We start from the raw sequence: 26,620 nt of genomic DNA, 5'->3' as shown, positions 1-26,620 counted from the left end.
CTTTGATGAATTCCTGTTTGGTTGAATTGTGTGTGGCGGAGCACAGTGGCGGTCTATACCACGTGTTAGCGTTCACATCGGGGATCGTTTTTGTACTATTAAAACGGAGCGCGGTAGTAAGGACAACTACGCGTCTCCGTTGTATAACTGTGTATTTCAAAGGACCTCCATAACTGGGCATGTAGTGAGGTAACTACAGGCTACCCCAGTTCTCTTTGTGTAGTGCACCGTGGGGTGTGTTGTTGGCAGAATTCAGTGGTGGTCGCAACTACGTTTTTCTGTTTGACCTTCACCAAAGATTCTCTACTGGGTCATTACTTAGAGAGCGCAGTGTTGTAGTTCTTGCTTCCTACACACTACCGTTTCCCTCTTCCTTTTTGTTGGACCATACATCTTTGCTTTGACTATTTGGAACCCCCTTTGTACATTGAGTCCTCTACCAAGTTTGTGGTATGTTGTGAGTAGTGGGTTTGATGTCTTAGTATAACGCGAGTTTGTTTGGTGCGACAGGAGTGTGTTCGTTAACTATATGATTATGTGTTTCTTAGGCCTTCCTCACAGATTGTGGCAGAAGGGCTATAGTATTTCCTATCCAAGGTCATGTTTTCTTGGTTCTCAGGTACTTGTCTACTTCCTTGGTTATTTAGTGAGACTATATGAGAGTACCCTTGTATGTTAGGACAGCACTTCACTGATGCCTGTCTTGTCTTCTGTTACAGGTATCCTTTCCCTGCTGACCCTACCTTTACCCATCCCACATTTTTTATTTTAGTTTGTTATTTTTCTCCCCCGCCTAATGGCTCGAACACCCTGTGTTTACACTTCTGGGTGTTGGTGACATTTGGAGGTGGAACCATATTTGCATCGACTGGATCACGGGGAGTAAACCTGACACCTTCCAGACCAACCCCATTGAGTGTTGTTGTGAATGGATTTATAGTGACCAGCAAGGCTTGAAGGACTGGGTTCTTTAAGACCCAGCGGTGCCAGGGCACAACACCTGAAACCTTCGTGGGTAACCTGCTCCGGCGTACGAATCACAGAGACACGGGACACTTCCTTCGGCGTCAAAGATTCAAGGTTTATTTGCTGCAGGGAACACAGATGTCACGACAAGTACACCACGTGCAACTTGGGGAGACTGCTTCAAATTGGTTCTGTGGATCGCTCCTTTTATACAGTTTTTACCCATAGGACAACATGGTACACAAAAGTTTACAACCCGGTTCCCATCATTATCCCCCAGAGGGGTCGCTTTGGTCACTTTGAAACACATGAGGTCCGGAACATAAGTGCGGAAACATTTGGCGGTTCCCAACTGTAAAAACCCATCTTCCCACCATTTAGCAAATTCCAATCAGCAGTAAAATAGATCGAAATAGGAACAAGGACAGGTGCAGAGGAAGACGGAGGCAGTGGGGAGATCGGAAAGGGTGTAAAAGGGGAGGTATCGGGAAACACGAGATACAGGCATCAAAGAGACGTGCCTAATGAAATGCACGGCTGAGACAATAAGTCCGTGCGGCTAGATGAGCCTCGAGCGGCGCCATCTGCCTTACAGTAGCATCCCCCTCGTCATAAAGACACTCAAAAAGAACATGTGTCTTCCGCAAATATCTTGGGAGTCCCAGGGTCGTGAAGCGGACAACGTCCGTTCGCTGGCTACTTGAGGGCAAGAGACAAAATGGATGCCGTATCTAAGATGGAACCCGTGGGTACAGATGAAAAACCCACATAACAAACGAACGGTTTAAGTTAGCACAGCGAAACTGCGCACACTTACTAGACTCGTCATTTGCGGTTCATAGATACTAAACTCGACTATATTCGTGCGAGTCGAAAACACCACTTACAATTGTCACGGAACCTCAGACGCTCCTTTTGCCCTCATGTAGGCAAGCACTAGTCGGAATCATATTCAATATTCATCAAACCATCGAGATGTTGCTGTAGCATAGCTCTGTCCAACCGAGTCCCCTTGGTAACAGGTGGTTGTCTTATACACGTTGTAGCACAGAGGCCACATAAGGCAGGACCACACTGCACACAAAGGCAACACGTGAACAGGAACACTACAACGACTCCAATGATCATCAGAATCTTCCAACCCCAAGTCGACATCAGGCCCCAAAACCATCCAAGTAGCGTCCAATCCCCTACATCCACGTGTATGGATTCGGAGATCTTATGCAACCTCGAAATGGCTTGATAGACAGTAGGAGCATTATCTGGAATGAAAATGCAGCAGCTCGAATGGATCACCTTACATACCCCACCTCGATCTGCTAAGATGACATCTAAAACCATACGGTTTTGTAACGTCATAAGTCTCTCCGCCTGAAGTTCTGTGGTGATATTACCAAGGGCACTGGCAGTAATATTAGCTGTCGATTCTACCACTCGAGTCAACTGTCTCAGGTTCCTACTATTGACCATAGGTCCCCAAAACGGGAGGAAACCCTTGAAAAAGTCTCCTGCCTCTTGACCGGCAGTATCCTCTTCGCTAATTACGCCTCGCACAACTCTAGTCTTATGATAATCGGCATCTACGGTAAACGTCGGAGGCAACAGATTTGCAATGAAACATGAGCCCATGAAGTCAGCGGGCAACCATGTATATGCACGATCATAACAGATAAAGTATGTACCCTTGGCAGCCAGAAACACAGGGGACGAGAACATCGGCAGAATGTAATTTTCAGTGCAAGCACTTGCTCCAAGTCGGGCTTGCGATCTTCGGCCACGACCCATGAGACAGAAATTACCAGTGTGGGGTACGACCCATATCGGGGGTGAGCTTTTAAGCTGCTTTTCGCTAGTGAACACACTATATTCACCTCTACTTAGGACCCTATAGGCCTGTACCTCTTCTTCGGGAATAAGCGAAGGATCATAGATATCACTATCTAAATCCTCTATTGCTATCGACAAAGGTTTTTGATACGAGGTAGGACCAGAGTAGGGGGAACGTGGTTCTCGAATGGGGTGGAAACCCAGTGCGCTTCGAAACATTGTTTGAAATGCTCGAGCTGACCCTTGGGAACTATACGGTAACACCAGATATGGAATTCCCTTATCCGTAGTATGTGGCATCAACCCACACACCCAACAATTAGTAGTGTTCACCACTAACTGATGCTGATGAAGGAGCTGAATAAAGGAATTGTTGCGGAATTCTACACGTCTAGCCTGCTCGTGTTCGGGTAACATATGAAAGGAATGAGGAGAAACAGTAGAGGTAAGATTAGGGTAAGGAGTAGGAGTAGGTGTAGCAGGTAAGAAGGAAGACATCGTGTAATACACCCCACCCGCCAACAATGCAGAAGCAGTCAAAAACAATACAAACAGTTGGAATATAAAACATTTGGTACGACTGAGTTGCTGCAGCTTGAATCTGTGAACTTGAGCTCCCTCCAAATCATTCAGCTTCGAGAATGCCATTCCCTACGACCGTCCGCAACGTTTCTTGACGCACTTCGTTCTGTGTAGCAATAGTCAATCCCTAGGAGTTCCCAGGAACCGACGGCCTTTAACCTAGCGTCAAGACCTACTATCCAGAAGGAAGTACGCGCGCGGCCCTACGGCCTTCAATGCACAATATATATGTATGCAAAAGCAAAGTCTCTCAGCTGTGGAAGCAAAAAAAGGTACAAGGAATGAAGCTCAAAATATGTGTACAAAATAATTACAGTAATACGAGAGTTCAAAACTGATCACGGAAAACGGGATAATGCAGTTGTCAATACAGTAAAGCAAGATCTTTTATTTGTCCTTAGTGCGAGATCGCAAAAAGTATCGGGTTTTCCCAGGACGTGTCTGCTCGTCAAACAAAGGATCCGTTGAAGAGACAACGTCCTGCTGATCAGTTGAGTGTTCTGGTCTTGAGTCTTTTGATGCGAATTGTTCAACAGTGTCTTTCTGCTGCGCTGAGGATTCTCCAACAGGCTGTGCGTCGCTAAAAGGTACAAACGCCGGCAAGGTTTCTGTTTCCGGTAATGCAATGCCTCTCCTTACCCACGGGTCTGCCGGCAAAGGGATGGGGACTCTTTTGGTGTGCGTAGCATGCACCCAATTCTTACGTCCCTCGAGACGAACGGCAGTCCTCGTGGCCAGGAGCACTTGATAGGGTCCGGTAAACCTCGGGTCCAGGTTATTCTTGCGTGAAAAGTTTCTTGTCACCACCCAGTCTCCGGGCTGGAGCTGGTGGCCTGGACCCTCCGTCTGCGTCGGCAATGCGTCGTGAACCTGTTGGTGAATTAACCTCAGTTTAGCAGTCAAGTCATGTAGATAATCGATCAACATTGGGTACTCAAGATCAGAGAACTTCCTGGCCTAGGAACCCCCCACACATTCGCAGGACGGCCGAACACTATTTCATAGGGACTAAGCCCTACTCGGGAGTGTACAGTCGTCCTAGTTGACAGTAATGCCAAAGGTAAAGCGTCAGGCCACGAAAGACCAGTCGTAGCCTGAATCTTCGCTAACTTTAGTTTAAGGGTGCCGTTGTACCCCTCAACCAATCCAGCTGACTGGGGATGATTGGCGCTGTGGAATTTTTGATTAATTCCAAGGCCCTTACACACACTCTTCATCACACTTCCAACAAACTCACTTCCGTTATCTGACCACACGACTCTAGGCATTCCATACCGAGGAAAATATTCCTTCAGTAGGATTTTTGCAGTAGACAAAGCAGTATTGTCTTTGAGAGGATAGGCCTCGATCCATCGGGAGAATGCGCAAACCACAACTAAAACGTATTTCAGGTTATTGCATCGCTCCATATGGATGAAGTCCAATTGAATCACCTCAAAGGGATACGAAGGGGGAGCAAAACTGCCAGGGGGAGTTGGGGTTCCTTTGCCAGGATTGTACATTATACACACCATACAATTCTTCACCAGACGTTCAGCACATTTCGTAATACCATCATTCTTCCACACAGGAGACAGCAATTTGCAAATACCTTTCGCGCTAATATGTGCTAACCCATGTGCCATTGTCACAACGGCCAGCACATACGCATCAGGCAACAACCATCTTTCCTGATCCGACAAATCAATCCAACAACCATTCGCATCCAACTTTCCCGTGCTTTCTTTCCACTTCGTCTTTTCAGTCTCGGTGGCCTCATTCTGAATTGCTTTCACACTTTCGATAGTGTCCTCACACATACTCGATTCTGTAGGCCACCTAACCGAACTCGTCACATACATTCGAGTGCTAAGGTTCCGGGCAGTCTCCTTAGCAGTCTCATCCGCAAACGCGTTACCACGACCAACATCATCCATCACCTTACGATGCGCACTACATTTAACAATCGCAACTTGCGTAGGCAACGTCAATGCATCCAAAAGATCATTCACAAGCTGGCCATGCTGAATCTTCGTACCGTGCGACGTCAAGAAACCTCTCTCTCTCCACAATCGTCCAAAGCTGTGAGCAACACCGAACGCATATTGGCTATCAGTAAACACATTCACACGTTTCCCTTTCGCTAACACACATGCTCTAGTAAGAGCAATCAATTCTGCAGCTTGGGCAGAATTCTGATTCAACCTTGCAGTCTCAACAACAGTATTCAATGTCACAACAGCATAAGCAGTAGTCACATCGCCATTCGGCAACTTAAAACATGACCCATCCACGTACAAAGTACCATCCGGATCTTCCAACGGGGTGTTTTTAAGGTCCACTCGACCTTTTGTTTCCTCTTCAGTCCTCAAGTAGCAATCATGTTCTGCTACTTCATCTGACTCTGTGCTAATTGGTAACAAAGTTGCCGGGTTCAGAACGTTACAACGTTTTATCTGAATGTGGCTTGCCAAAAGCGTCAACTCGTACCCAGACAACCTCGCACTCGTCAAGTGCTGGGTTTTCGTTCGATTCAAAAGAGTATCGACTGCATGCGGAACCATCACCGTAAGCATATTATCCATGACCAATCCTGCTGATTGTCGGATGGAGACCGCAGCTGCCGCTGTTGCTCGTAAACAACTCGGCAATGCTCTAGCTACTGGGTCCAAGGTCGAGGAAAAATATGCACATGGACTTTGCTTACCACCAAAAGGTTGCGTTAAGACACTCAAAGCACAACCTTCCCTCTCGTGAACATATAACGTAAACGGCTTACTGTAGTCAGGGGTACCTAACACAGGAGCCGAACACAATGAATCACGTAGTTCAGAAAAACTTTTCTGACATTCTTCCGTCCATGGTAAAGGAGTTGAAACATCCTTGCACGTAAGAGCCACCAATGGTTTCGCTAGCAATGAAAAATTAGGAATCCATTGCCTGCAGTACGACGTGATACCTAGAAAGGCACGCACATCTCTTTGGGTTTTTGGCACAGCCATTCGCGCAATTGCTGTAATTCTCTCTGGGGTCAACCTCCTTCCCTCCTTTGACAATAAGTGACCTAGATAGGTTACTTCTTGACAACAATATTGGAGTTTAGAAGGGGACACCTTATGATTCAACTCACAGAGATGTTGCAGCAACGACACCGTAGCAATTTTGCAAATGTCCTGAGTATCAGCAGCCACCAATAAGTCATCGACGTATTGGATCAAGGCCGCACCGACCGGCAACCTAAACGCATCCAGTTGACCCTTCAAGGCTTGACTGTAAATAGATGGACTTTCACAGTAGCCCTGAGGAGCGCGTTTGAACCGGAAGCTACGTCCACCAAGAGAGAAACCGAAAAGGTCCCTGCTCTCCTCGGCAATCGGGATGCTGAAAAACGCATTTTTCAAGTCAATCACCGAAAACCACGATGCAGAAGCTGGAATCAGAGTCAGTAGCGCCGTGATGTCAGGCACAACAGGAAATTGAGGAACCACAATTTTATTCACCTCCCGTAAATCGATAACAAAACGATAAACAGGCGGTTTTGAAGGATCAGTACGTTTAAGAATGGGCAGCACAGGGCTGTTGCACACGTTTCCCCGAGTCTCTTCGATAACATCTTTCTCGATCAGATCATAAATGATCGCTAACAGTGCTCGTTCTCCATCAAGGGAGATACGATATTGGGGAATACGTGGCAGTCGCACATTAGATTTCAACTGAACAACTTAAGGGGAGATATCAAGTAGGCCCACGTCATTTGGACCCGTTGCCCACAGAGATGCAGGAAGAGAACTCAATTCCGGTGGAAGCTTATCGAGAGACAAATACATAGGAGAGACAACCCTCTCTCCTAACGTAAGCTTTACACCCGCAGGAGAACAATACAAAGTTGCGTACAAACGTTTAAGCAAATCCAGGCCCAAAAGATTTTCACCACAACCCGTAGTCAAAATCAACGGAGCTTCTAGCTCACGTGGCCCAATTTTAAGGGGCAAAGGGCGCGAAACTGGATTGCTAACGGGGGCGCCAGAGAATCGAACGGAAACATTTGTTAAGCCAGACAAAGGTGCGCCAGGGAGTTTCGAATGCATGATAGAACTTTTCGCTGCACCAGTGTCCAACAGAAAAGGCTCAACGACGCCCGATGTAGCAACTGCGACGTAAGGCCCTCTCTGATCAACCGGAACTGATACCACTCCCTCTCCTTGTCTTTGGCTGTCCTAGTAATTACTGTCGTCAGTTCCCTGATCGACGTAATAATCGTCTACATTGTACTGCGCAGATCGTCCTTGCGATGATCCACGTTGATCGAAACAATTATTAGAATTGGGTGAGTTATCTGAGCGATCGTTCTGAGCACCACGACCTCTACCACGTGATGCCTGCTGCGAACCACCACGACCTCCTCTAGATGAGTTACCATTGTTACGTTCATTCAAAACAGGGCAATTGAATTTAATGTGTCCCTCCTGTCTACAATAAGCACATTGATTGTACCCTAACGAGGATTTTTGGGAGGAGGAATCATTACGCGGCTGCGATCGATTCGATTGCGACTGCGATCTATTCTGTTGGGACGCATTCTGATTTGAACGCGGAGGATACGCTTGTTGCAACAACACTTTAGTTTTGAGCTCTTTCGTCTTTTTATCAGCACGGTCGTTCTCTTCTTTCTCCCTATTCTCATAGTATTGTGCCGTAGCCAATATCTGAGCCGAAGTAGAAACGGCCCATGCACTTTCCGAATTCTTTAACTTATTGCTCAAATCGGGCAATAAATTCGAAACAAATTTATCCACAAACAATCTCTGACCACCCTCGGTACCCATATCCTGTCCACTATGGTCAATGAATGCTTCCTCGAACCTCGTAAAGAAGTCGGAAACACTCTCATCTTTCTTCTGCTTACAAGCTGACAATTTGTCCCAATTCACTCTCATAGCTGGCATAAGAGTTTTCATTAATGTTATAATTCTTTGAGGAAGGGCAGTAATCATCTGCTCAGGTTTAGCTCCACCAGTTTGTAAACCATCCGCCGCCACAATGGCAGCCCAATCACCACCTAATTCATTCGGATGATTTTCCTGCCGAATCTTAGCCCATACAGGTTGCGGTACGACATTGCCGAACAACATATCGATATCGGCAAGATTCATGATTGTAGCGTCTACAAGCTGCGATAATTCTTTGTAATACCCTGCAGGATTTTTGCGAGGGTCAGGCAAAGATTGCTTCACCTGTAACACTTCCGATCTTTTCCATGGGAGATGTATCCATACTCTCTGGAAATGCGGCGGAATAATAGGAATAGCAGTAGCATCGCCTGGCATCCACACTGGTGGAACCTCCCGCATGGGGTATTGGCCAGACTCGTCTGGTTGTTTTTCAATATCCTCAACGAACAATGCATGAGGAATGGGAGCGGGACGAAGAGATAGCAACCGCTCAACAGCACGTCGAACGTTGGTATCCACAATCAGTCCATTTGCGAACTGAAGCTGAAGATCAGACAGGGTGGTCAGCACCTCGTCAGGCGCATCGGCCGCTATTTGATCATAAAGGAACTTGCACATTTCATTAAACACATATCTCTGGGTTGGTATATTGAATTGACAAAATGTTTCGAGGACAACACGGGGTGGACTTCGAAGAGGATTCACCATCCAACCCATCGCCATATTATATAACGCAACGCGTTCTCTGTTTCCAGGAAGCTGACTACGTCTCTGAGGACCGTCAGAACCAGCGGACCCATGAACAGGTCCGAGCGAATGGAAGAAGCTAGCCGCAAGAGGAGTAGTACGAGAACGAGTAGAGGGAGAAGCATACGATACAGGACTAACAAGAGAAGGAGTAGAAACAGTAGCAACAGCAGGAGTTAACAAAACAGGAGCAGTAGCAGGAGCAGCAACGGGAGCAGGAGTATGAGGAAGCGGAGGAGCAGTAGGGATAGAAACAGGCAAAGGAGCAGGAACAGAAGGAAGAACGGGTGCAGGTTGAGGAACAGGCGGAGGAAGAATAGGCGGAAGAATAGGTATGGCAGGGACCACAGGAGCTGCGGTACCCTGTACGTACGGAGGTGGCGACTTCATAAGATAAGACATTAAAGGATCCTCAACTGGCTCTTCCTTCTTTTCCGACTCCGTAGGCAAAGCAGGATAACATTTATCTACGGTCATACGCTGTAATCTATCAAACACTTCCTTATCCTTAACCTCCTTATCACGCTGAAATTGCTCTGCTTTCTTCACTATGGTAGCAACATTATCTCGCTGATTACGTTTAGTCTGTCTGATTTCTTTCTGTCGGGCTTCTTTGCGCCACAACCGAAAGGCATCAAACATGGCCGGCCTTGACTTTCTTTCGAACAATTTAATCTCTAGATTATCTAAGATCGGGGCCTCGAAGCTACCATGAGGTGGCCAGCGAAGGTCGCCGTCCTTCTTCGTATATTTAATCCAATAATCGTTAAAGGCAATTGGGCCTAGCCCATGTTTACTATAGAGCTCATAAGTGGGAGTTCCAACCGGAGGTATCGGACACGAGTCCTCCAGTCGGGAATCCGTACCACAAGGTCTGAAACAACTAAACAAAGTACTACGACCAGGCATCTTGCACACTAGCCGAGTTTCACAAACTTCAAGGGTTACGGGATTTACCAAGTCCCAGCAAAGAATAAAACCCTCGGTTTTTGGCGGCTGCAGTCGTCAAACAACACAACAAAGTACGCTAGCAAAGTGTCACCGACAAAAACACTCACACAGCGTTAACAACAAAAACACTCGCTAAAGTGTCAACAACCAAGAACTCTGGGAGCGACCCACAAATACTTAACTCAAAGATCGATGGCGTCACCAGGAAGGCCCGTCAATCGTCTCGCTATACCAAGGTCTACGCCAGGCGCTAAAACAGGTCTACAGTCAGGGCAGCAGTCCGTCGCAGCCGTCCGGAGGCGGGAATCTTCGCGGGAAAAGTCTTCGGGCCACTTATTTCGACAACAGGATCGATGAAGCGGAGTGCACCTTCCCTCGGAGATTTCACACGAAGTTCCTCACGATCGTCGGGCTTGGACCGGTACCACTGATGCAGCCCCACGTTGGGCGCCAACTGAAGGACTGGGTTCTTTAAGACCCAGCGGTGCCAGGGCACAACACCTGAAACCTTCGTGGGTAACCTGCTCCGGCGTACGAATCACAGAGACACGGGACACTTCCTTCGGCGTCAAAGATTCAAGGTTTATTTGCTGCAGGGAACACAGATGTCACGACAAGTACACCACGTGCAACTTGGGGAGACTGCTTCAAATTGGTTCTGTGGATCGCTCCTTTTATACAGTTTTTACCCATAGGACAACATGGTACACAAAAGTTTACAACCCGGTTCCCATCATTATCCCCCAGAGGGGTCGCTTTGGTCACTTTGAAACACATGAGGTCCGGAACATAAGTGCGGAAACATTTGGCGGTTCCCAACTGTAAAAACCCATCTTCCCACCATTTAGCAAATTCCAATCAGCAGTAAAATAGATCGAAATAGGAACAAGGACAGGTGCAGAGGAAGACGGAGGCAGTGGGGAGATCGGAAAGGGTGTAAAAGGGGAGGTATCGGGAAACACGAGATACAGGCATCAAAGAGACGTGCCTAATGAAATGCACGGCTGAGACAATAAGTCCGTGCGGCTAGATGAGCCTTGAGCGGCGCCATCTGCCTTACAGTAGCATCCCCCTCGTCATAAAGACACTCAAAAAGAACATGTGTCTTCCGCAAATATCTTGGGAGTCCCAGGGTCGTGAAGCGGACAACGTCCGTTCGCTGGCTACTTGAGGGCAAGAGACAAAATGGATGCCGTATCTAAGATGGAACCCGTGGGTACAGATGAAAAACCCACATAACAAACGAACGGTTTAAGTTAGCACAGCGAAACTGCGCACACTTACTAGACTCGTCATTTGCGGTTCATAGATACTAAACTCGACTATATTCGTGCGAGTCGAAAACACCACTTACAATTGTCACGGAACCTCAGGCTCTCGGGTATCTGGCTACAGAGACCTTATGTTGAATATCGTTATCAATAATTCCACACAGGCCCTGTACTGTCGCATTCTTTCTTTCCACAGTTGTCGAATGTACTACTTACTTTTCACTGACATGCATGCAGTAGTGCATGCACTTTCAAAGATTGATGGATAGGTTTGTACCCAAAGATTCGTTTATGTTCACAATAGTTTGTCTATGCTGTGCTATTTTTTCTTGTCTCCCAAAACCTTTCCCAAAAACCCCCGTACCCATCCATTTTTCAAACCCTAACCCTCTTCCCCCGGGCTGTGTGGTTTTGATTGATGTGTGACTAAATTATTATTACAGCAATAAATCCACACACTTGCTGGGTGGGGAGGATAAGGTGATAGCAACAGGCTGGTGAAGAAATCCGAGGATATATTGTTACTCTGCTTGACAAAGAACCATTGCTAATGTGAAAGAACTTCAACCGAATTAGTAGTTATACTTTACCATTTGTTAGGCTACAATGTGGCACTGCTCTACTGTACTTCTGTCACCTGCTATATTCTCAGTTGTACCGTTGAATTGCTCAGGAGGACAAACCAGATTTCATTTTCTTTTTTTTCATAGGCATGCAACTGCCACTGTGTCACACCACTAGTACCACCGCTATGAGGAAATTTTATCCGACCAAGATTGCCAACGTTATTCGGTGTTTCCCGTGGAGCCAGCCCTGGGTCTAGCCCTACTTTCAAACACAAATTACAGGTAGGGGTGGGCGGAAAATCCGTTCCGCTCGCGGATTTTGCGGATTTTCGGGAAATCCGCAATCCGCGAGATTTGCGAATCTCCCGCAAAATCCGCAAATCCGCGAGCAGCGGATTTTGCTCGCACTGCTCGCACTGTTCGCGTGAGTTCGCGTGAGTTCGCGCCCCGCGAATAAGTGCAAAATTGCAGAAATACGATCTTAGCAAAACTGAAAGTAACTACTTACCAGGTTCAAAAGTTCAGGCTCATCATTAGTAGCCATTTCCTGTAGTGCTTCCTGAGGGGCCCCTCCAGAGTTCAGTTGCCAGTTGAAACTATTATGTGACCCTGCTCTGAACCTCAGAATAGTTACACATATGCCACAAAGGTCCTGAATTACAGCTAAGGGAGACAAGCAGGAGCCAGGCTGGAAGTTAAAATCCATTAATCAGCCCCTAATTCATTATTGTCAGTTGGGGCAGGGCAGGTGTTGTAACTAATTTTGCAACAATGAAAGCACTTAGCAAGTGCAAAAGATCACTAATCAGGGCGCACTAAGGAAGCAGGTGCCAGCTAAAAAAATATTCTGTGACACATTAATCAGCCCCAAATTAATTCAGGTCACTTGAGGCAGGGAAGGTGTGCTTTGCTTTGCCGAAAATAATGTACACTGGACAACCAGAGGGTGTGGTGATGAAACAGAGGGTGGCATGGGTGGGCCAGAGGGTGGCATGAGTAGTCAGAGAGTGGCAGTGGTGACAGAGAGTGGCAGTGATGAAGAAGAGTGTCCCAAACAGGCTGGACACGTAGAAACAACAAGTTCGCGAAACTTGCGACCCGACAGGTAAGTTCGCAATTTGCGAAAGTGTACAAAACCCTCGCGAACTGGCAGAAACACGGGCGAACACAAAAAAAAAAAAATCCGCAAATTCGCGGGAATTCGCGGATTTTGCGGATTGCGAATCCGCAAATCCGCAAAATTCGCGAACGCGAGATCCGCAAAATTCGCTCATGCTTAATTACAGGTAAGATAAGCGTTTGGTGGTTTGGGGGTATAATGGAGTATTAGTACGAGAGACGAGAGACTGAAGGTAGTACTACTAAAGTCCTAGGACTCTTGGATTCACTTCACTTAGTCTGTGAGAGGCACTTAGTGTTGAAAACATTTGGGCATTTACACTTAAAGGAAGAAAATGAAACTAAACTTTCAGGAAAACAGTCAACGTTAAACCCCCACCCACCAGGCAAGCAGTAAAAAACAGGTATGCTCAGATAAAGTTTGAAAAAGTATATTTATATCCCTAACAAAATAATCTCCCGCAAGACCCTCCCTAACCCCAACGATTGTCCTTCAAAAGTCCCCAAAAACCCAACTCCCAATTCCCACCCCCCAAAAGTCTCTAAAAAAGGGGCAAGGGACACTATGGGTGGATGCTGTTAACTTTTTGGGCCAGGGCATCATGCTCCTCGCGGAGCAAGGCGAGCTCCTGCTGAAGGCGGGACACCATCAGGGTAGTGCGGCGCAGGCGTGCCTTCACTGCCTTGCAGGTGCAATGCCTGTGAGAGGCAGCTGTTGGCCTTGCTGCTCGGCGGTGGCGTTTGCCTTTGGCAGCCCGGCTCAGTCTGGGTGGACCACTGTGCTGGGTGGCAGCCCGTGGGGCCACGGAGGCCGATGCAGACGACGTTGTTGTAGTTGTCGACTGCACACTTTCCACGTCCTCCAGGGCCACCAGCCGCCGATATTCCGCAACAGTGGCCTCGATCCTCCGTTGCCGGGCCGCTCTAGCCAGCTCCTTCCTCCTTGTTCGTTTGGAAGGAGAACCTATATGAAGAAAGAAAGACATAGTCTGTAACCAATGCTCTTTAAGATTAACTCAATCATTCAGCAGAAATTTGTGTTGCAGTACAACTAGCAACTTGCAAGCGCATTACATAACTATTGAGGCCAGTATCTATCTAACCTCACACTTCTTCATCCTTGCTCTAACATTAGTGGGAGTTTAAGGAACAAATTCTACGAGCACTGTGGACTTCCATTGGAGTCGACTATGAAAGTACACCAGTCTTATTCTTCTTCTTATCTCTTGTTTTGGAAAATTGGTACGTTATTTTCTGCAAGCCGGCATAATGCCAGCGCAGTAAACTTGCACCCGAGAAAAAGAGACGCACGCCATGAGGAGTGACCTAGACTTGCGTTGCCGTTGCGTTACTGTACCCGTCCAGTACATGCAGGTGGTGAAGCTCTTACTTTTCTATTACGGGTGGCACTGAGAATACTCTGTTACAACTCAAGGGCTACTGCTTAATTAATTTAACTTTCACCCTACAGTGGAAATGAGTACTAGAAATGGAAAATTGAAGAAGATAAATAATCTGATTATCTATCACTTCACATGGGATGTTTTTGCTTATATATGGGATGACTTTAGGTGCTTTGCTTTTTATTGAGTGACCAGTGATACATCCACACATGAATGACTGAGTACTCCTAAACTTATTAAGAGAGGTAGGGAGTGGCCACCATAATAACCGGATCTATGCAGTGCTTGCAATACAAACTACTGCTACTATTTATGGTAGTATTTGGACAAAATTAAAAGTTCTTTTCCTTGCCTTTCCTACACTGGAACGGACGTGCGGGTGCAGTGTTACATGCTCTTCAAAGTTACACTTAGTTCATCCACTGACCGTCTACTCTCTCTAGATCATGGGTACTCACAAACTTTCTCTCAGGGGCTACATTTACAGTGTAGTTTGGGGCCGAGGGCCGCACTGGTGGGGGCGGAGTCAGAGGGGGCGGGGCTAATGCAAAACGATAACTTGTGACCATGAGGTTGCACACAGGTCCCTGCAGCAGATGCCCTCATCCACTGAGCCACCAGACCCAGCATTTACATACATCTCTCTCCCTCCTGCTCTCCCTCCTGCCCTCCCTCCATCTCTCTCTCCCTCCTGCCCTCCCTCTCCCTCCCCCTCTGTCATCTCACTGTGTGTGTGTCTATCTGTGTCAGCCTTCAGCCCGGGTTGAGACCGCTTCCTCAACGCGCACACACAGACAACAACACCAAAGTACTTAACAGGTCTTTAAAAGACCATTAACATATTATTGAGGCTTTGTTTGTTTTAGCGCCCCTGCTTCTCCACCCTGACAATCACTGCTTGCCCGGCCCCACAGAGCAGAGGCTTTGTTCTATTTCACCTCTTTGTGGCCTTGCATCTCCACTCTGCTCTGTGGGGGCCGGGGGAGCAGTGATTGTCAGAGTGGAGATGCAGGGGCGCTAACAGGTGAAATACAAAAAAGCCTCTGCTCTGTGGGGGCCGGGGGAGCAGTGATTGTCTGCAAGGTCTGCGCACCGCCAAGGAAGGCTTGCCGGGCCACCACCGGCCCGCGGGCCGTACTAGGAGTACCCCTGCTCTAGATACACATATGCTATCTAAGAGTCAGATAGTAGCATGATCCAGGTATATGGACACATACAGTTTCTGTGCCACCCACCCAGGCTGTTGTCCTTCCACCCATCATTGCTTCATCATTCACCCAGCCATGCATCTCATATTCTTGCCTTCCCAGCTAGTCTTCAATCTCAATAAGTAAGGAATATATAAGAGCTTACCTCTGGCCGCCACCACCACCGTCTCAACTCTCACAGCCGCCGCCGCCGCCTCCTCCCCTGAAGAATCGCCCTCCGCCTCCGTGTCGAGCACCACCACCTCCACACTGGCCCCGCCACCAGATGTTCCACCTACAAAGTACATTTAAGAATGTTAGAATAAAGCACTCACTAGTCACTAGTATTTGGTCTAGGAATGAAGACATGTGAAAACAATGTAATTTGTGACTGTCTACGTTAAAGTTAAAAAAAATGTCCCTTTTTCCAGGGAAGGTTGTCTTGCTGCACTTTTTGGCACAACTGATGAAGGCTGTTTTTTTAACACGCACCATTTTTCTCCACACAGACAGAAGATGGACTTCTAACAACAAGATCAAGTTGAAACCAGGTGAGAGCTCGGCTCGACCACAAGAAATGTCTTCAATTAATCGTCAGCACTAACCACTTTTCCATTATCAGTTAAACGTTTAGTTTTATTATGACTTCATTTTAATAAATGTGTTTACTTTTAATAAAGCTTTTAAACTTAAATACAATCTGTGTTTTTTGGTCCAGACTAGAGTGACTGAGCGAAAGGTTTTGCAATTTTTGCAAGCATGAGTCCAGATAGAACACTTCAAAAGACATTATGGACAATCCCAGAGGACTGCACTAAGTTGATAGAGCTATTGCTGACTAGAATCATGGGAGTTTCGCCAACCGTGCAATCTTAGTTAGCTACACAGACAGACTAATAAGAATAATCTAGTAATACCACAGGGAGTCATAGTAGAGGCAGGATAAGAATTTAGATACAGTCTACAAGAAGAGCAAAGACAATTTTGAAAAAAGTCAAATGAGGAACGCTAGGAAAAATAGGTACTAGTCTAAAATGAAAACTTACTGGGGCCAGCAGAGGAGCCCTCGCCTGCCCGATCCTGGCCCTGTTGAACAGCATCCGCCGCCTGCTGCTCCTGTGTCCTCCTCTCGCCCCTGGGGGGAGCTGACGTACAACATGAAAGAAAGAACAGAAAACATGGATGATTGTTGCTTGTCAATGTCAACTAAATCAAACATTTCAAAAGAACAATAACAAAATATTTCCGCGAAATTATATTGATTATGGTTACTTTTCATTTATTTGCGGACCTGTGACTTCGAAAGTCACGTAACTCACTAAACAAAGTACTGAAACGTTCACCTAGGACTGGCAGGCAGCAGTCCGTAGGCAAGACGCAAAGTGACAGACAAACTCCATTGTGATTTCAGTCAGATCAGTGACAACACTAACAGTTGCCTGCTACATTACCAGTCATTTAAATAGTCAAACTATCAATCCACCGCCACTATTTTTCTTATTGTCAGGGTTACAAAGGAAGGGGCAGATTTAAGCCCTTGCGGCTCTTTTGCGCCGTTCTTGCGTGACTTTTGTGACGCAGCAGCTAAACAAAAAAGGGCACCATGGTGCGGCGTATAATATTATAACAACGTGATGCATTTGGGAGATGCATCCCGTTATAAAGCCCTGCGCCATCAGGGGGCGTTCCGGCGCAAGGGAGGGCATTCCTGCGCTGGAACACATCCTAATAGTGGCTGAGGGAAATCTACAAAATATCAATCAGTCACCTTTAGGACAATGATGCGTCACACAAACCCTGCACCTGCTTGAAGCAGACGTACGGCTTGACCCAGCATTGGGGAGATAGGGTACCCCAGAGCATTGATGGAGCTGCGCCATCGTTGCGACGCAACTCCAGCAGTAAAGCTTCGGTGACGTTTTGGGCCCATGGTGCGCCGCATTGCAAATACGGCGCACCATGTTTGGTGGTGGTAGCGGGCCGCACATTAATGGCGCATCCCTGCTACTTTGCAGGGATGCGACGGTAATTGCAATTCTGCCCCTTAGGGGCATACTTACTTACGCGTTCTGGCGCATCTCCAGAGATGCGCCAGATCAAATGCGTCACGCAAAACTACCCTTGCGACACGGCAGATGTGCCTCATTTACAATGCGGCGCTCCCTGGCGCAAGGGTAGGCACTTGCGTGACGCATCTCGTCACGTAAGAGCGGCGCATCGCTGGAGTCACGTCGCCAACGCAATGCAACTCCAGTAATGCTCAGGGCCACCCAATACTTAACATGCTGTGTCAGTCCTTTCGCCTGCTTCGAGCAGACATAAGGAATTGAATTGACGTAGCAGCGTCGCAGAAGTGCCTGCGTTAAATCTTGTACATTTCACGCAGGCAATTTTGCGAGGCGCACAGCCGCTGGACCGCCCACCCTGCGTACTAGGAACGCACCCATTGTGGTGCAGGCCCATGGCTTTATAACGTGACGCATCTCCCTAGATGCGTCATGCTGTAAATGACTCGCAGGGATGCGGCACGTTTACGCCGCTGTTGCGTCACGCAAGGCAACGTAAACGTGGCGCAAGGGGCTTGTAAATGTAATCTGCCCCCTAGTGTCTAGCATTACGCAGTTCTGTAAAGTACACTCATACATAATAGTTACTCAGGCCAATGAGACCACGAAATAGAAAACAAATAAGCATAGTAGCAACGCCACTGAGAAGGAGAGCAGTGCACCTGAAATGCACAGAAGATTTTGAAATATCATTTAACTACAATGTAATCGTCATCAGCGGCATTATTGGCTTGCTCCATGTAAAAAACAAATATTTGCAATACAACAACACAGAGCAGGAGAAAACATCATAGTAGTGAGTGATTAAATGGCTACTACTACTCACCAAGCCCGGGGATCTCCAAGCCGAGCTGGTCCAGCAGGTCGCGCTCGCGGTCCAGGAGGTCCGTCCAGCGATGGGTGACCTGGCTGTAGGTGCGCTGGACCCCGTAGAGGTGGGATATGGCCCAGCACACCTTCTCCCACCGCTTCCGGCGCTCCCGCATGTTGTAGCCGCCGGCCGCGATCCTGCCGCCTCCCGCGATGGTCCTGGGCAGGCGGCGCTGGACGAAGTAGACCAGCGCGCCCACTTCCTCCGGGCTGAATATCTCCCGTCGCGTCACCTGCTCCCCCCTCAATCTCCCGCATGCTGTCCTGCCACTGGGTCCAGCACTACTCCCCGCCGCCGCTGCGGCCCTCAAGTGCCTGGGCAGCTTCACGGCGCCTGGCTTGACCATGGTCTGGGCAGGTAAGGTAGGAAGAAGTAGAAAATTAAGAAAGAATAGGATAGGGAAGAAGAAAAGAAAAGAGTTTAAAAAAGTAGTTTAAAAGTAAAGAAAAATAGCAGAAAAGACAAAAATATACAGCTAGGAAAAGAGAGGGATAGATAAGAAGCAAAATCGTAAAAAAAAAACTGAAAACAAGCAAAGGATGGCAAAGATACCAAGAGGATTAAACACCATGCCCAGACACAGGAAATGAATGAAAAACAAGATGGCCGGCGCCCGTTCACGAGCGCGAAAGAAAGTTCGCGCGAGATTTTCCTCGCGATCTCGTGCGAACCTGTAGATTTCCCGCGCGATCTCGTGCGAACCTCTACTCGCAATGCGCTTACTGCGCGAGATTATACATAGCGGGCGGAAACGGAAATACGTCACGGAAACAAAATGGCCGCGCCCGTACTCGACCTTGGGGTAAATTTGCGTGTTGCGCTGCAAGCGGCTCGCGAATACTGCAAAAAAACTCGCGAAACAACAAGCCGCAAATAAATAAAATGCTCATTCGCACGAATTGGCGGCTTCCGCGGTCGGTTTCGCACGACGCCGCGCCCCGCGAATAGCGCGAAAAAAACCGAAAAACGATTTCAGCAAAAGCAAAAGCAATGAGCAGGTGCAAAAGGTCAACCTCATGATTTGTAACGATTCTTTGTAGTGCTTCCTGAGGGGGCCCTCCAGAATTCGGTTGCCTGCTTGCAACTATTTTGTGTGACCCTGCTCTGACCTTAACTGTATGCCACAAAGGTCCTGATTTACAGCTAAAGGAGCAGACAAGCAGGTGCCAGGCTGGAACTTTAAATTCTTTCAGTGACACATTAATTAGCCCCTAATTCATTATTGTCAGTTGGGGCAGGGCAGGTGTTGTTAATAAACTAACCCCAAATTAATTCATGTCAGTTCAAGCAGGGCAGGTGGGCTTGCTTTTCCCCCCCATCTTCTACAGTGATGATGAACCAGAGGGTGGCATTGATGTAACAGAGGGTGGCATGGGTCAAAGAGAGGGTGCCAGTGGTAAAACAGAGGGTGCTGGGAGGCTGTGATGATGAACCAGACGTAGAAACAACATAGTCGCGACCGTTGCGAGCCGACAAGTAAGTTCGCAATTGCGAACTAGTACCAAATCCTCGCGAACTGGCAGAAACAATTGCGAACACACAAAAAAAAAAAAATCCGCAAATTCGCGGGAATTCGCGGATTTTGCGGATTGCGAGTTCGCAAATCCGCAAATTCGCGGATTGCCAATCCGCAAAATCCGCTCATGCTTACTGCAAACGTCTTTAACTCACACAAACCCTTGAACGCCACCCTCCTTCAACAGACATACCCTAGCAACCCCACTATCTACACTATTCCGACCATCACCTCTGTCAGAACAAAGCATCCACCTAAACCTTCCCGAGCACCCCCACATAAGTACAATATCCCGATCACCCTTCAGAGCCCAAGTGCCCCCGTCACCAAAACAGTCTTGACAGAGCTGCGCTGTATGCTTCACAACTGCAGATCTGCAGTAAAACACAAACTTGAAATCTCCGATACCATCACCCTTCACAAACTTGACATGCTCTTCCTCACAGAGACCTGGTTCAAAGATACCTCTCACTCTATGTTTGATCTCCTATTACCCACAGGTTACTCCATATTTAGGAATGACAGAACTGACAACACGGGGGGAGGTGTTGCAGTCCTCTTTAGAAACGCCCTCCAACTTAAGGCTTCTCCAATCAGTTCCTCCCTCACCTTTGAATGCCTTTCTCTTGAGCTTCAATTGAAACACCGTCCACCGCTCAGATTCCATATCATTTACCGCCCGCCTCATAGTGGCCCTTCGTTTATAGAAGATCTCACTGACTTCATCAGCGACCAATACACACAAAGTGACAATCAGACCTTCGTGGGTGACTTCAATCTCCACTGGGGCGTACCGCAAGACTCCTCTGTGAACTCTCTGGCCACCTTCCTCTCTAAAAAATGATCTTATCCAACACTGCATTAAACCAACCCACTCTAAGGGCGCAATCCTGGACCTTGTTATTTCTAAAGCAGGCATGCTTTCTACCTCTACCCCAATCCATGTAGATTGGTCTGACCACCACCTCATCCCATTCTCTCTTCAACTTTCACACTCTATAACTCTTGGCCAACCCAAGAGGGCCATCTCCTGGTTCCGGGATGCCAAAAATATTGATGTCGGTCCCCTCTGTGAATCAGCTTTGCTATCACTTCCAAGGCTAGACCCAAACATAGCTGTTGACGATCTCACCTCCCAATGCCTCACAGTGCTTGCAGCTGAAATTAATAACGTCGCTCCACGCAAAAGGATAAGGCCCACTCCCTCAGCACCTTGGTTGAACAAATCCCTTTATGAGGAAAGGAAGCAGCTAAGATTCCTGGAGAAGCAATGGAGACAAGTGCCCTCCACTGACAATTTAGCCATGCTTCGCACAGCAAGATCCAAGTACCACAAGCATATCTTCCTTGAGAAAGCGGCGCACTTCAAAACCCTCCTTGACTCTGCCAAAAATAGACCCAAAAAACTATTTGATCTCATCAAGACTCCGAGATGCTCTCCCCCATCCTCCGAGGTGGAGGATTCTACAAAGAGAGCAGCGGATTTCGCTATTTTCTTCGATGAAAAAGTGAAATCACTTGTGGATCAGGTCGCTTATCCTACACCTCCAGAGGAGCGCAAATCCTTAGCCATTTAGCAGAGCTTTGACCCCATCTCTGAAGATGCCCTTCTCAAGTGCATACGCAAAACAAAGCCCTCCAACCATTCTCTTGACCCTATCCCCAGTGCCATTGCCTTGGACTTCTATACCCATTCCCTTTCCTATTGGACCACTCTGATCAACTTCTCCCTCTGGCAAGGCTCCCTTCCTGTCTCCTTCAAAACTGGGCAGGTCACCCCTCTGCTTAAAAAGCCCACTGCTGATGCGAAGGACCTCAACAACTTCCACCCAATCACTAACCTTCCCTTCCTTGCGAAGATCACAGAAAGATGTGTAGCAAAACAGCTCTCGTCATATCAAGGACAATGATCTTCTTGACAATTGCCAGTCTAGCTTCATCCAAAACTACAGCACTGAAACAGCCCTACTGCAAGTGGTTGATGACGCGCTGAGGATACTCGATTCGGGGGGGTCCTGTCTTCTAATTCTCCTTGACCTTTCTGCAGCCTTTGACACCGTCAATCACAACACCCTCCTCAATATCCTTCAACAGAGAATGGGCATGGAGGGCACTGTGCTTAAATGGTTTGCATCCTTCCTCTCTGACAGATCCCAAATAATCAAAATAGCGAACAGTCTTTCTTCTCCTGTGGCGGTAGATCAGGGTGTTCCTCAAGGCTCTATACTTGCACCCACATTGTTCAATCTCTACTTAGAACCACTGGGAAACCTCCTAAGCAAATTCGGGATTCACTATCATCTCTATGCAGAAGACACTCAACTCTACCTCAAGGTTGCCTCCACTCATGATCTCTCCTTCCTAAGTTCTACTCTGGACTCCATCCAAAACTGGATGTCAACTCATCAACTGATTCTGAATCCCTCCAAAACTGAATTCCTCCTCTTCTCCTCCCCACTCTCTCCCTCCCTGGTCCAATCATGGATGGATTAGATGAATCTACTAAACAATAAACCCATCATTGTCGACAGCGCAAAATCCCTTGGAGTCATTCTAGACAAAAAACTCAATCTAACTCCCCACATCAATTCTATTGCTAAATCTGCTCGTTACCAACTGCGCCTTCTTTGGGGAATCCGACGCTTCTTGCCGGAGCAGGACCTTATAACCCTGGTGCAATCGCTGGTCCTCTCCAGACTGGACTACTGCAATTCTCTTCTTACTGGCCTCCCCAAATCTCAACTGTCCCCACTTAAGTCTGTTTTCCATTCTGCAGCTCGCTTCATTTATGGGGCCAAAAGAAGCAATCACATCACACCGATGTTATCCACCCTCCGCTGGCTTCCCTTCGAGGCTAGAGCTATCTACAAGACCGCTTGTATCACCCACAAAGCCTTGCACTCCTCCTCTCCTCGCTACCTGGCGAATAAACTGAAACTCTCTGGAGGCTCTAGACCTTCACGCAATGCGGAGAATCTACTACTTGAACCTCCCACTTTGAAGAAGGAGAGAACAATGGCCCAATCCTTTTCAGGCAACGCAGTGAGAATCTGGAACTCCCTTCCGCCTCAGCTCCGGACCACCACCTCCTCCCAGGCCTTCAAAAGGGACCTCAAAGTTCTCCTCCTCCAGAGACACCTCCAAAAGTAATTCACGTCCTCTTGTTATTTGGAGGAAGGCTTCCCACTACTGATAATTTCCACGACCATGGAAGTGCCTTCCCAGTGTATTCCTGGGGTTGGAGTGTCTGCCTCTTTGGAGTATTTTCCATGTAATTGTGTTTTGTGCCCTTTTGTAACATGCACACACCACTTTGCCCTTGTAACACACGATTTGCGACCTCTCACATGTTTTTACCTTTGATACTGGCACAAGTGCCACCTCTGCCTAGATAACACTTGTTCTTGTGCCGGAGTGTCTAGCACCTTTTGCAGTATTATACCCCAAATGATACTTTGTTTTCTCTTGTAACAGCACACTTGTCACTTTTTCCTCCTGTGCACTTTTTACTACCTCATGTATTTTTGGCTGCGCACAATTTTTACTACCTCATGTATTTTGTTTGCTCACAATTGTCACTATTACCTTTACTACCTCATGTATTTTTGGTTGCTCACAATTTTTACTACCTCATGTATTTTGTTTGCTCACAAATGTCACTATTACCTTATGTAACGTAACGTATGCTTTTGCAATCTGTTCTTGTGTAATGTTTCTCATTATGTTTCATTTCTGTTCCTTTTGTGAAGCGCTCTGACACCTTCGGGCAAAGTCCGCGCTATATAAAAATGCATAAATAAATATATAAATAAATAAATAAAATTGGTTCTGTGGTCTAAAATATACGGTAAGCCTGTGGGACACGGGTGTATTCAGATAGGCAGAAATCAGGTGTCTGTGAATGGATAGAAATTAAATCTGAATAATAAATGCATTAGACGCATAAAAGGTGTTGTCCATTGAAAACAAGCCACTAAAAATCAATAAACAAAGTCGTTATGAGACTTCGGGGTGCGTTGATGATTTGTTAAGAAAAATGTCTGATGGGTTGAAAAATATAATAAAAGGGAAGCCAACTTCTACATAAGGACAGTCCAGGGAAGTGGGCGTGCGCTGAACTGTGATTTCAGTAACCTTGTGTGAGTTGGCCTTCTGTTTTAGTGGTTGGAGTGCGGCGGTTACGCTGGTAAACATGAAAGACACAGCTCTGATGAGAAACATACTATCACCCTAAACATAAGTGGTTAAAATGTAATTTTCCCATGCAGCTCTCTTCTCTGGGTGTGAGGGTGTTTGCTGGGGGTGGAGGAGGGAGGAAGCTGGCGGATAACCATTCCCTTGTAGTGGGATCAGCAAATTAGCAAGGGGTGGGGGTTATGGATTTCTTTCACCATAAAGGGAATCCCTGAATGAAAGCCTAGCCAGACACACAAAACACAAAGATCGCATACGACAAACGTGTACTTCCCTGGCAATGAGTGTGTTAATTAGTTGTGCTTGTGGGATGAAAAGAAAAAAGTGACAGAGAAAGATTTGTTTTCAGGATTATTCAAGCATCTGGAAAAGTGGTGGTTAATGAAGACTTGCTGGGGTCTATCCTGCATTGTAATAATGCATAGACCTACATGTCTGTGCACACACACACACACAGGCGCCTTTCTGCACTCGCCACTGTGCACTACGAGGCTAGACTTACGAAGTGACTTGTCCTAGCGGATCTCCGGTTCAAAATGTTTATTTTACATAGTTTGAAAGCATAACTAGGCAGGTTCAAGGGTCCGGAGCAGATATCTGGGAGAAAAGGAGAGATAGAAGGAAGGACTGGAGAAAAGGAGAGATGAAAAGATGGATGGGTGATGGAGAGAAAGATGGATGGACGGATGGCAAGAAAGGTGAATAGATGGAGACAAAAGGTAGTGATGGTACTGGGAATATATGACTGTTAGAAACGGGATCTCTGGCTGGCCAAGGCTTGCGCCAACGTCAGAACCAAATAGAACATGTAGCAAAAATTAGCACACAACCAGTAATTACTGGTCAAGCATAAGTACCTCCTACGCAACCCTAACCACCTTAGGAAAATATTCCGCAGGGAACTAAGACCTCACTAGCAACACCTGTACTAGGAGAAAAACAACCACCTAAGAATCACCAACATTTAGGGGTATAAGCATAGGAACATTACACATTATGCATTAACATTCAGCGGTGTAGGGAAAGAAAACACATGATGTATCAAAACACATTCAGAGGTGTATGCCAAAAAAATACATGATGCAGAACCTACATTCAGCGGTGTATGCAAGGAAAACACATGATGCTTCAGAACACATTCAGAGGTGCAAGCACAAGCAATTGCGCAAAACTCACATGAGCCACAACCTGTGGCAGTCCCTAGGCCCTCTGGCCTTGTTGGGGCTAGGACGCCCTGTGTCCCAGTGTCAGGCCTAAACGGAGCAGTTGCCCACAAAGTGCTGGGCAGCTGAATCATCAGTAATGGGCCAACGCTGGAGCCTCGCAGGCTCTGACCCAAAGCACTGTCCCAGAGCCCCTCTGGGCTCTAATCACAATGTGGCACCTTCTTGAGCCTCTCTGGGCTCATAAAACCAAAGTGGGCGCCTCAAGCCTTCTCTGGGCTCGCAAGGCACAAATACGGGGTTGTTGGAGTCCCTCCTCGGGGGACTCAGAAAGATAATGGCCACAAGAGCCTTCTAGGCTCTAAAGCAACACTTGCGATAACGGTGCCCCCGGGGAGCCTTCGCGGCTCGAAACAATAAATGCCCCCACGTTGGAGCCTCGACCGGCTCAGAATATAGTGATAGTTGGAGCGGCCCGCCTGCAACGGGGCCGCTCTGTGCACATCAACCTGCCCACGGCACTCCTCTGCGCATAGGAGCGACCCGGAGCCCGCCGTACTCACTAGTTGTCTGAGGCGGCGGCGGCTCCTCTCTGCTGGGCTCTTCTGGGTGACGGTGGCAGGGCTCTCTCCTCGGGAGAGCCTCGCCGGAGGACGGTTCCTTCTTCTTCCCGGCAGGAGCGCGGGGTGGCCTCCCGTCCGCTTCCTGGTTTCTCTTCCCTCCAGCAGCCAATCACCGCACAGGTCGCCCGGCGAGCCTCCCGCAGCCTGAACCAATGGCAGCGCGGCTCCCGGGTGACGTCAGCGGTGGTTCCCTCGGCTTCTCCGCGGCCCCGGGGCTGCAGCGGTGATTTTCACGGGCAAAACACCACTTAAATATAAAGCGAGGTGGGCTCTCGCTAGAGGGGCATGGAAATCAACAAACTAGCGTAGTGGCCTCCCGCGCCGCCTGCTCTTCACGCAAAATGCGGGCCAATGCCGGGTGGGCACCGGCTGTGCACAAAAAGCGCTCCCCAGCGCTAAGATCAAGAAATAAAGCGCTCTCAAGCGCTAGGCCAATAAAACGCTTCCAGGCGCCCTAGGGAAAGTCCAAAGCGCTCCCAGGCGCTGGGAACACAAGCACAGCGCTCCCAGGTGCCCTCAGCAGGGCAGAGTTCCAGCATAGTCCTGGCAAAGTCCTTCAGCAAGGTTCTTAGGTAGGTAGGGGGCAAGGCTGGGCCAGGGGCCAGCTCACTGGCCCTCCAGGCAGGGAGGCAGCCCA

Source organism: Lissotriton vulgaris, chromosome 1_2 (assembly GCF_964263255.1).
Source record: "Lissotriton vulgaris chromosome 1_2, aLisVul1.2, whole genome shotgun sequence".
Taxonomy (NCBI): domain Eukaryota; kingdom Metazoa; phylum Chordata; class Amphibia; order Caudata; family Salamandridae; genus Lissotriton; species Lissotriton vulgaris.
Note: the sequence above shows the minus strand (reverse complement) of the source record.